General features: G+C 36.6%; 1 protein-coding gene across 1 annotated transcript in view; it reads left to right on the top strand.

The window, feature by feature from the left end:
• Nucleotides 1-13,385, top strand: part of LOC122789941 (glycerophosphoinositol inositolphosphodiesterase GDPD2-like) — a 146,288-nt gene that overhangs the window by 44,720 nt on the left and 88,183 nt on the right. The gene's annotated exons all lie outside the window — the stretch shown is intronic.

Here is a 13,385-nt window from a genome sequence, read left to right as displayed (position 1 = left end):
TAGACTTCACAATTTGAAGTTCTAAGATATGAATTGGCATTAAATCATACTGGTGATAGCAGTAAAGACTTTTTTTAAGTATTTAAGACAGTTTAGGAAACTAATGCCTGAGGTTCTTTTCTTGAATAAAATGAGGGAGACAGGACAATTCACTGAAAATGCCGGTTTATATCACACTATACTGGAAATATTGCTAGTTGTTTATTAGTAATTAGGAGCTTTTCTCCCTGGGACTCCACTGAAAATGGACCTGTGTCTAGTGGATTATCCCGGTAAATAAATGTAAAAATAAATAAATAAAATAACCTAACACTTCAAAAACCAAGTGACTTACTAACTGTTGCATGAATTAGGTGAAACCTTAAATGCTGTTGAAGAAAACTCTCTTTGATATTTGCACTGTTAAGTTGCAGATATTCAGAGATCCAGTATTATCTGTGCTGCTAATTATACAATTAAACATATGTTTTCATATTTCTGTGAATATCTCAATAAACGTACACTTGTAGAGGAATTTCTTGTCATGTAAAAGCTTATGTCTGGTTAACAAAAATGTTCTGACAGTGTATACTGAGGCTGCATAGTTTTCAAGAGAGGAAAATTTGTGAAAATTTAAATATATAATTTAGGGTTTGTGTGTATTACAGTATTTATGGAAAAGGCTATGAATTAATGTAAAGAATCTTTCTTACTGATAACATTGCTATCTGTACAGTCTTAATGGCTTTTATTGTTCACAAAATAGTTCCTTTTGTTTATTTTATATTTCTTTTTATTTTATGCTTTCAGTGTATTTTTTTTCAGAAAATGCTCTGGAATACAAGATGTGTGTAGGCTGCTATAGGTGTGACATTCCACACCTTGTAGGTGCTAATGAGTTAATTCATCCTCATATTGAGAATGGAGGGAAAAGCGTGTAAGTTAATTCTGTCTCCTTAAAAATACCGAAAGAATATAAACGACTTTTACAGGACAGATCTCTCATGTATATTGTCTTTCATATAGGGATTTTTGATTAGATAAAGTACTCAAGGGAGATGCAGTACTGATGTTTAAATGTCTCGGGTATTAATTGCTGGCTGCTACAGCTGGCAGTAATTTCATTTTACGTGTTAGAGACATGAGAAATGATAGTTTATTGATTGGTGTGATGTTATGAAGAAAAGTTTTAAATTCAGAGCAGGTAGTTTGGAATTTCCCCCACTTCAGGTTAGGCGATCACCTTCCTTGTCTGCATTTAAGATTAGTCTGGATGCTTTGTTTGGGGATTGTGTGCATACTTTTGTCATGGACTTCTTGGCCCACCTTTTTGAATCTTTATGGCTACTGTAGTATTATATTGAATACCAAACCTGATTTTATCATTGTGTCAGCACTTTAGTTATTTCCTGAACTGCAGGTGTATGTGTACATATTGAAAGCATCTGTACATGCGCTGCAAATGTATGTTGTTTATTTATGTCATACTTAATGTACTGACAGTAACGCAGATCATTTGGATAGTCTGTCTGACCAATTAACAAGTGTGAAATAAAAATAAAAATCTAACCTTAAATGAAGCAAATTAAATAAAAACTAAAATAAAACCACAGTAACAAGCTGACAGTCATAAAGATGGCTTTACATACAATGTGGACCAAAAGTAGAAAACTACAGTAAGGTAGTTAAAGCACATAACTCAAACATCAAACCTAATAAATTTAACATAACCCTTTCTGAAATAGCACAATTATATAATACAATTATAAGATTACAAAAAAATGAAAAGAAGTTTACAGTTTACCTCCAAATTACTGTAGAAAGGTACCCACAAAGCAACTAATTCATAAAAACCTGGGCTGCTCTCAGGAATAAATGAAATCAAATGTTTTGTTCTCTACATTCTTGAGTTTATAGGTTCAGAATTTCAGCTGTGAAGCTTACAACTTCATAACATTCATGAAGTTTGAATATCACCCCCCGATGAGATAATGACTAGCCTCATTTTAAGAATAAACTTATTCCATAATATGGGAATGCTCTGTATAATGTTATTTGGCATTGCGTTTTGTTATTTTAGGGGCCTCCCCTTGTATACCCCCACCTAGCCATCAGCTGCTTGAGTTTGCCCCCATTACTATCCTCCTTGTTGGTGCCACCCTGGTAGTGATGACAGGGAGGGATTCGTGGAGTGGTAGCCCGTATCCTAATAGCAGAAGCTATCACAGTTGGACTGGGAATAGGGAATAGTCAGCTGGAAGGGATTACAGAGATAGAAGCCAGCAGCATCACGTACATTGTCATGTGTTCTTGGGCTTTTATGTTCCAGGACCCTAATCTACAGACTGTTTATTCTCAAGTTTAGTTGGGCAATAAGAAATGTCTTGGAGGTGTCCATCTTGGGCTCTAGGATAGTCGTGCCTTCCTGGTACTGTCACATGCCCAGCTCAGTTATCGTTCAATGTTCTGGTATCTACCAGGTCTTGGTGAATGATCAGCTCCATGATATGTATGCATGTCCTCGATACCTGAGCTGCTAATTAATCGCTGGTTTATTGCTCTTCACCACCAGGTAGGCTTTCAATTTTTTTTCTGGTATTGATATTGTTTGTAGAGTTAGGTTCCCTGATCTGGTATTAGCTTCCAGAATGGTACATTCGAGACATATTCATTCCAACAGAAGTGGACCGGAAATTGCCTCATAAACAAGGGAATATATTATGTTTAAGCAAAATACAAGAAATGAGTGCTTGCTGAAATTCTGAGCACCATAACTGTAATCTGTAGAACAGAAGCAACTGCAAGGGAGAATGTGTGGTGAGGTGACATATGCCAAGACTGTATAACTCCTAATCTGAAATTCAGAAGTCTTACCTGCAGTATGTGTAAGTAGCAGGTGTAGCAAAGCCTCCCTACAAAAATGCTTTAATAGGATATACTGAGTACAGAAATACACTATTTATTTGAATCACAGCTTATTTTGGATATCTAGAACCCATAATTTGAGCTCTCGTACTTGTAATAGGAAGTCATGAGAAAAAAAATCTAATAGCATTTGCTGAAACCTTCTGAATAGTTCATTTTCTAAACCTTTGATTTTTCTGTTAAGGGCTCTTTGTACCTTTTTAAGTTACTCCATGTTACTTGAAAGACTACAAAATGTGGCATGGCTTTTGTTAATCATTAATTAATGCTTCAGATTAGTGAAGTGTAAAGCACTACAGTAATTTCCTAGAGATGAGCAGAGATTCCATTTAAAAGTAGAAGGGCTACAAAATGTATATATTTTTTGCCTTGCTAGATGCACCCTGGTCAAAATTTAAATAAATTGTTTACCATTCTCTGTAGATTTTTAATGGATGCTATTTTTTTATGCTCTAACCGTTTATTTTATAAATATAATTTATGCCCTTTTTACCAATTCCTGAGTGCCATAGCTAGGATGTGGCAAAGGAGGTGGTTGCCTCGGGTGGCATCTCAGATGAGCTGCCAAGTATGTGTGAGTGTAGTAACAGCGTTAATTTAAGCAGCGACCACTCATACTGTGGCTGGGTACATGTTATCAGTAGTAACAGCATTCATTTATGCAGTGATCCCTCATTCTGTGGCTGGTTAAATGTTGTTAGTAGTAACAGCATTCAATTAAGCAGCCTCCACTCATACTATGGCTGGTTAAACATTATTAGTAATAACAGAGTGTGGCTGGTTAAATGTTAGTAGTAGTAACAGCATTCATTTAAGCAGCAACCACTCATACTTTGGCTCATTAAATGTTATTAGTAATGAGTGTGGCTGGTTAAATGATATTTGTAGTAATAGCATTCATTTAAGCAGCAACTGCTCATACTGTGGCTGGTTACATGTTATTAGTAGTAATAGCATTACTTTACACAGTGACCGCTCATTCTGTGGCTGGTTAAATGTTAGTAGAAGTAACAGCATTCAATTAAGAAGCGACCACTCATACTGTGGCTGGTTAAATGTTAGTTGTAGTAACAGCATTCATTTAAGCAGCGACCACTCATATTGTGGCTGGTTAAATGTTAGTAGTAGTAACAGCATTCATCTAAGCAGTGACCGCTTATACTATGGCTGGTAAAATGTTGTTAGTAGTAACAGCATTCATTTAAGCAGCGACCACTCATAAAGTGGCTGGTTAAATGTCGTTAGTAGTAACAGCATTAATTTAAGCAGTGACCACTCATACTGTGGCTAGTTAAATGTTGTTAGTAGTAACAGCATTCATTTAAGCAGCAACCACTTATACAATGGCTGGTTAAATGTTGTTAGTAGTAACAACATTCATTTAAGCAGTGACCACTTGTACTGTAGCTGATTAAATGTTGTTAGTAGTAACAGCATTCATTTACGCATTGACTATTTATACTGTGGCTCATTAAATGTTATTAGTAGTAACCACATTCATTTAAGCAGCGACAGCTCATACTGTGGCTGGTTAAATGTTATTAGTAATAACAGAGTGTGGCTGGTTAAATGTTAGTAGTAACAGCATTCTTTTAAGCAGTGACCACTCATACTTTGGCTGGTTAAATGTTAGTAGTTGCAGCATTCATTTAAGCAGTGACCACTTTTACTGTGGCTCATTAAATGTTATTAGTAATAAGAGTGTGGCTGGTTAAATGTTATTTGTAGTAATAGCATTCATTTAAGCAGCAACCACTCATACTGTGGCTGGTTACATGTTAGTAGTAACAGCATTAATTTACATAGTGACCGCTCATTCTATGGCTGGTTAAATGTTATCAATAGTAACAGAGTTCATTTAAGCAGTGACTGCGCAAACTGTGGCTGGTTAAATGTTAGTAGAGTGTGTGCATGTTTTTATTGTCCTTAGCTTTGGGTTGAGAGGTTGATGCACTGAAGGAGCCCAAGGGTATCATTTGCAATAGATATTGCTTACAGCCTGACACTACATTTACTGATGCTAGTGGTGATCTTTTTTCTCCTGTTTTAGACATGTACTGAAAATGTACTATAATTAAAGGTGTGGTAATTACTACTCCACAAGAACTTCAGCATCTTTTACTAAAGTAATTATGTTACCCAGTTTGCAATCATCAGTATGTTTAGTTATTGGGAGCTTATTTTCCATATGTATATGTAAGGATACCCCCCCCCCAAAAAAAAGGTAGCAGCCCTGTTTCTAAGCTCAGTGGGATGTCAGTGGTAACCTCAATTTTGAGAAATAGGTAACCCATCTCCCTGTTTAGTTGTGCTGTGTTGCTTAACCAGTGTTTTTACCCCCTGAATTACACATGGATTGACATTTAATAGTTTTAATTTGTGTTATGGGTCCTGCAATAACTTACTTAGTTAATGATATGTTTTGGAGACCATCACTGAATATGTCCTGGGTTCTGATAAGTTAAGGCTTGCTTTTACTCTGGAAGTTGGTGCAGAGGGTTAAAGCTGGGAGCTGAAGTTGCTGTGGTACAGGGTTTTTATTCCCTCAGTGCTCATTTGCCTACTGTGTGACCTTGAGCAATTCACTTAACTAGGTAGTACTGGTTAACTGGGAATTTGGTCTAGGCTCCTCAGTGGTACCCTGGACTGCAGCCTGGTAAGTACTTATGAACATATTTAATCCCTTATGGATTATTAATGTAGAAATAAGGATCTTGGAAAGTTAACAGTAACTTTACTGTAAGTGACTAAACCCTTTCCGTAAATTTGCAGTACAGGATATTTAGTTTGTCACACACCAAACCACTCCATATTCTATTTCTCATATTATACACCAGGTGCCCCTTACAGAATCAGCCATCTGTATATAATACTGTACAACACTGTGCGCCATAATGCAGTATCAGCCATCTGTATATAATACTGTACAATACTGTGCACCATAGTGCAGTGTCAACCATTTGTACATAATACTGTGCAACACTGTGCAGCATAATGCCGTGCAGTGTCCGACATCTGTATATAATACTGTACAACACTGTGCACCATAATGCAGTGCAGTATCAGCCATCTGTATATAATATAGTATAACACTGTCCACCATAGTGCAGTGTCAGCCATCTGTACATAATACTGTACAACACTGGGCTGCATAATGCAGTGCAGTGTCAGACATCTGTATATAATACTGTACAACACTATGCACCATAATGCAGTGCAGTATCAGCCATCTGTATATAATACTGTACAATACTTTGCAACATAATGCAGTGCAGTATTGGCTATCTGTATATAACACTGTGCACCATGATGCAGTGCAGTACCAGCTATCTGTATATAATACTGTACATCACTGTGCACCATAATGCAGTGCAGTATCGGCTATCTGTATATAATACTGTACAACACTGTGCACCATAATGCAGTGCAGTGTCAGACATCTGTATATAATACTGTACAACACTGTGCACCATAATGCAGTGCAGTATCAGCCATCTGTATATAATACTGTACAATAGTTTGCAACATAATGCAGTGCAGTATTGGCTATCTGTATATAATACTGTACAACACTGTGCACCATGATGCAGTGCAGTGGAGTACAGTACAATGCACAGTGCAAGTTCAGTGGAGAAGCTGTGGACACTCATAAAGAGTTGAAAGAATTTACCAGGGAGGGGAGGAGGGTAAAGGTCAGGTGAGCTAAGCTGATCCTTCAAAGGAGCAAGGAGTTTAGGATTTCCTGATATGAAGGGATATTTTAGAGCTACACAGTTAAGGCTGATATACATAACACAAGCAGAAAGCTATAATTCAAAATGGAAAGAGATGACAAAGCTGATGAAGCAGGGGAATTCAAGGAAAAAAGGAAAGAATGGGATTCCGGATGCAGATCCTTAAGGAGAATAACAACAGCTATACAGAATATTATATTCATAAAGTAGCAGAAAGTATTCCAAAAACTAAGTATAGACAAACAGAAGGAGGTAGGGGAATCCTAATTGAAAGATCTGCCATGGTCGAGTTTTTAGTTGGCTCTAGAAGAGAAGCCGCTGTTAAAAAAGGGATAATTAGTAGGGGATGTAAAATATTGGTTGATAACTACAGGATCAATCAGAGGAGGTTAGAAAAGATTGTGAAGAGGGATTGGATAAGCAATTCACATGGAAACGATGAGAGGACATATGTATGGCTCCCAGGTATTCAACAAAGTCTAGAAGATTTAGGTTTTTTTGACTGAAAGTGTTTGCATAGGTATTTTTGTACCCCAAGCAGACTTCAAATAATTTTTACATAGGTCGATGGCAAATGCGTGTTATGGTGAAGAAAGAGGTAACCAGGAACATATGTTTTAGGCATGTAATGAGCTGGCAAACTTTAAAAATTCCCTACAGGGTACTCTGTCAGAAATATTGGGTCAGCAAATGTACATAACTAAGGAAATTATTTTTTTAGCTGGGATACAAGATCAAATTGTCTAGACATAGTAAAAATGCAACTACTAGAAAATGGAAATCAAAGTATAAAGCAACTGTGTTTGAAGTATTTGGATATTGTAAGAGAGCTGAAAGAACTGGAAGTGGGATCTGTAGAAAATGGTAGGAGCAAGTTGCACAGAAAAAATGGAAATTGTGGGAGCAGTAAATAACTAAACATGCAGAATAATGTTCTGGAGGAGTGAGGTTTAAGGGAAGTTAGGAACCAAGCAATTTATATAATGTTGGATTGATGATAGTTATACAAAAACATAGGTGATTTATGATGTTTGTAACTTGGAATTGTTAATTGTGGTTTGTTTTCCTTTATATAAATGTATGTTTGTGCATGTCTAAAGTGATATAATTTAATAAAAGTGTTAATAATGGAATGTGCTTTGGTTCAGCATATGTAATTAAATGTGAACCACTACAGTGCAGAATCAAATAAATACTGTATAGTATTATGTAGTATAGTATACTGAACTGGCTGTACACATAATATAATATAATACTATTGTAATATAATACAATAAGTATGTTTTTGTGGTGTGATGCCATACAGCAGAATATAGCCTGAAACAGTGCTATATAATACAACAATACAATTACATACATGTTTGCTCCAAGTTTACACACTGACCAATAAATCATCAAGGTGTATATGACTGCATTTAATGTTCTCAACACATTTACCCTAATACTGTAGAAAGTAGTGGGTACAGATGTGTCTCCATTGAATAATCTGTTACACACAAGCGAGCATCATTGCATTTTTATGTTTTTCTTATAGTTACCATAGAACAATACTTGTTAGTAACTAAGTATTAAATCAATATTTGAAAAAATCAGAGCAGTTCTTTCACTCAGCAAGGCCATTACCTTTTCTACTTTTACTAATTGAAAGATTTCCATGCTAATAGCTTACTTAACTAGTTAGCACAGTACAAATAAATACAATTGCCCCTGTTTACTGCTGGAGCAGTAACTGCACCCACTTACTGTACTTCATATGATACTGCTGGAGCAGTAACTGCACCTTCTTAGTGTACTTCACATGATACTGCTGGAGCAATAACTGCACCCACTTACTGTACTTCACATGATACTGCTGGAGCAGTAACTGCACCCACTTACTGTACTTCACATGATGCTGCTGGAGCAGTAACTGCACCCTCTTAATGTACTTCACATGATACTGCTGGAGCAGTAACTGCACCCACTTACTGTACCTCACATGATACTGCTGGAGTAGTAACTGCACCCACTTACTATACTTTATATGATACTGCTGGAGCAGTAACTACACCCACTTACTGTACTTCATATGATACTGCTGGAGTAGTAACTACACCCACTTACTGTACTTCACATGATGCTGCTGGAGCAGCAACTACACCTACTTACTGTACTTCACATGATATGATGCTGCTGGAGCAGTAACTGCACCCACTTACTGTACTTCACATGATACTGATGGAGTAGTAACTGCACCCACTTACTATACTTCACATGATACTGCTGGAGAAGTAACTGCACCCACTTACTGTACTTCATATGGTATGATGCTGCTGGAGCAGTAACTGCACCCACTTACTGTACTTCACATGATACTGTTGGAGTAGTAACTGCACCAACTTACTATACTTTACATGATACTGCTGGAACAGTAACTGCACCCACTTACTGTACTTCATATGATACTGCTGGAGCAGTAACTGCACCCACTTACTGTACCTCACATGATACTGCTGGAGTAGTAACTGCACCCACTTACTGTACTTCATATGATGCTGGAGCAGTAACTGCACCCACTTACTGTACTTCATATGATGTTACTGGAGCAGTAACTGCACCCACTTACTGTACTCACATGATATGATGTTGCTGGAGCAGTAACTGCACCCACTTACTGTACTTCACATGATACTGCTGGAGCAGTAACTGTACTTTACATGATACTGATGGAGCAGTAACTGCACCCACTTGCTGTACTTCATATGATACTGTTGGAGTAGTAACTGCACCCACTTACTGTACCTCACATGATACTGCTGGAGTAGTAACTGCACCCACTTACTGTACTTCACATGATTTTAGACATTGCTTGTATAATTTTGGAAAGTTGATAGAATAAAATGTGTTACCACCATGCATGTCTCTGGCAAGTCTTGATCCCAGGACTCTATGCACTACAGTCAGAGCAACATACCACTATGCTAAATCAGCAGTTTTCTCAGCATAGCTCTCAACCTCTTAGCACAAAAAAACCTGGACAAACAATGCCAATAATGGGGGAATACAAATTCAGTTCTCACTTCTCACCATAGCTCTCAACTCTTAGAACAAAAAACCTGGACAAAGCTCACAAGTGGTAGTGGTGTCTAGGGACTTACCAGGGACACATTTTAAACATTGCTTGTATAATTTTGGAAAATTGCTAGAATAAAATGTTGTGTTACCCCCATGCATTTCATTGGCAAGTCTTGAACCCAGGACCCTATGCACTACAGTCAGGGCAACATACCACTATGCCAAATCAGCAGTTCCCTAAAAATTAGGAAGACTGAAACTTAATGGCCATCATTTAGTGAATCCAGTTCTCATTTCTCACCATAGCTCTCAACTCTTTGCACAAAAAATCTGGACAAAGCTCAGAAATGGTGGTGGCTAGGGACTTTAGGCTCTTTTTACCCTGTACCAAAGGTACAGGGTTTGAGCCTGAATACCTCTAGCCACCAGGTGTATTGCATGGGGGCATTTACACACACACACACACACACACACACACACACACACACACTTCCAACCCATGAAACGAGTTCTGCAATTCAAATCTGCACTTCCCCCAAAATGAGTGTTGTGCCATCCATTCTCTGCTGCTGCCAATTTGAGCTGTTTGAATCAAACAGCTGTTCCCACTCGCATTTGCAGCCAGAATGACTACGAGCTCCCTGAGCTCAATTCCGACTGGCTAATAGCCCTGACAGGGTTGACATCATTGCGCACAAGATTATGTCAGCTCCGACAGCATGACATTCAAAAAAATAAAACCAAAAGAAAAAAATCTGAAATGAAGGGGTGCCACTTGGGAATTGTGGCACTTCTTCATTTGGAACCCAAAACTCGGTAAAAACTGAGTAATTCAGTATGGTTGAGAGATATGCCTGATATGCATTTCTTGATATGCTCCAAACAGGTATAGAACTTTGGTCTATGAGAAAGCACAGAACCTTTTCAAAATGCACAGGGAAAGAAATGAGTGAAACAGTAGAATCTTGTCTTTATTCAATAAAAAAGACACTGAACCTTTTAGCTACAAGAATTTGGAGAAATTTTAGATACTTTTAAAAATATAAAACTCTCAGCTATTATTATTATTATTATTATTGCTATTATTATTATGCAGCTGCAGTTTTCTTAGTGCTCATTTGTGTTATACTTCAGATGTATTTGTCAAATGACTCCACGATATTCAGCCAAGAGGAAATTTACATTCCATTTATTAAATCGAGGTTAAGCGCTTTTGTCCAACTCCAGAACTTCTTCAGAACTAACAAAACTGTAAAAATACCACCTTCTTATACTTCTTCAATAAATCCATTATCTAATTAACTGGTAAAATCAATTAATGAGTCACTTTTTTTAACCCTTTCATCAACATAATAGGTAATGAATTTCGTCCTGAAAACTTACATAAAAACATTGTTGCTTGTTCAAAAACAATGCAAGTAGTGTGTATAGTACATAAAAACTCACATATAAATGTAAGTATATACAATAAAATAAAAATGCAAATGTGTGAAAATAAAAATACAAATGTATGAATAATCCATCACACCAACAAAAACCATTCACAACTTAGCTGCCCTCATTTTTAACACAGGGTTAATAGAAATGTGAAAGTTTTTACAGTTTTGTTAGTTCTGAAGAAGTCCGGGAGTTAGACGAAAGCGCTTAACCTGGATTTTAATAAATGGATTGTATATTACCTTTTGGCTGAATACCCTGGAGTTATTTGGTTATTTGTTTTTAATCTACATGGGAGGCACACCACATTTTGGTTCTCCAGATGTATTTGTGTCTTTTCGCTAGTGAATTTCTCCTTCCAAATTTTTTGACAATATGTCTGCATGGATTTTTATTTTTTCTGTGATCCTTTCTTAATTTTGCCACTTATCTGGATCACTGATGATGCTTTGAAGTTATTAGTTTACGCCTTTAGACTAAGTAATGTAAGAGCATAGTTAAATCTCTTCTTCAGGAATATAATCATAGCTTGCTGAAACAGCTGCCCTTTATTTTAAGCTTGACTTGTGTCACTAAATGGATTTGGCTTTTAGACTGGCTACATTTTCATTAGCCTATAGCACAGCTGCTTTCTTCTATTGAATATAACAATGTAAGGCATAAGGCACACACATGATGTATAGAACATTTTTGACCTATGAAATCTGCTCATACAACTTAATAAATAAGTGGTTGTTATGATATAATGAAAAACACTTGACCTCTCATTATGTGTGGTCTAGAATAGAAACTTATATGGTTACATTAGGCTGTTTTAGTTAGTTAGTGACATTCATGCCTGCTAATAGTTTTTTATATTATTTGTTTTATGTCATTTAATAGCCTGATTTTGATATGTTGGTACTTTGTTTCAAGAACTGTGAACTCTCATTTCTTCTTAGATTCCCAGTATATACTGTGAAATAGAAGCTTAGCAATAACACAATTAGCTAACTTTTTGGTTACCCAGTTACTGTTTTCTGCAGTTTGTAATTGTGCACTTCTCTGTTTACAGACTTGCAAATAAGTCATTTATGGAGTAACTCTGCAATGCTACCAAGTCAAAAGTAAATGTACACATGTAATGCGGACATTGGCAGGGCTGCCACCACACAAGCTATTTTTTTCTTAGTCTATTGTTTTACTGTGAGACTTGTCTATTAGTACCATCCTGTGGGATGCATACAGTGCCAATTAACATTTTTACCCGATTGGCGATTGCTTTTCCTCTACCATTCATTAAATTCCAGCACTCATTAAATTTGTTTTCTCTACATTGATGCCACTGAAAGTTAAACGTGATCTTTAACCTTAGTGACATCAGCTCAGTGAAAATTGTGAAATGCATCCATAGTCTGTGGAACAGCACTTGACATCACTGAGGGATATTCTAAATTTACTTGGGACATGATTTGAAAAAAAATTTACAGAAACTTTTTATTCAAAACACGGCCCAAATAAATATGAAATGACCAGTGTCAGATGCACACTGGTGGTTAACTCATTATCTGTTGTGATACACACTTAGTGTGACAATACTCGAAATTGGGGGTGGGGGTGAAGGAGGCACAGTCCCCTTTCAAATGGAATTAGCAAAACAAAATGTTCAAGTTTTATTAGTTTTGTCATGAAAATGGCACTTGTTACACCCAAGTTGTGTTGGCAATTGCCAAGAAATCACCTCTCATTCAGTGTCTGAACCTGTTGGAATGACACTGCCAAACTGTTTAATAAACAATCATACTATGTATTAAGGTCTCTGATTATTAGTATGTCAGAACAAGAAACATTATACAACATTTTACAAACATCTACAGATCATTTTGTTTAATTTTCAGGCACCTGTAAGCAACAACTTTAGAACTATTATCTTCCCTTATACTGGCATTTATAAATACACCTTTAATCAGATTTAAAATCTCTTATGAATGTCTGAATCGTATGTTGAAATACCAATTAGTATAGCTAATTTTCCATGTTCTTTTTCAGATACGTTTTAAAAGACGTGTTACTGCCTCAGACGTCTTCCTTGTAACATGTTAATTTATGTACTTTGTAGGCATGTCAGTTTAATCTAATGTTATTGTACAGAGGCTCTTGCCTATAATACCATTTAAGGTGATTTGTATTCAGGCCTTGCACTTGTATACAGATAGGTAGGTAGACAGATATAGAAATATTGTTTGAGTTGTTAATATTTATGTCTTTTGTTCTGTA

Source organism: Protopterus annectens, chromosome 15.part0, assembly GCF_019279795.1.
Source record: "Protopterus annectens isolate FY-2018-M chromosome 15.part0, PAN1.0, whole genome shotgun sequence".
Lineage (NCBI taxonomy): Eukaryota > Metazoa > Chordata > Ceratodontiformes > Protopteridae > Protopterus > Protopterus annectens.
Note: the sequence above shows the minus strand (reverse complement) of the source record. Positions and strands in the feature narration are given on the sequence as shown.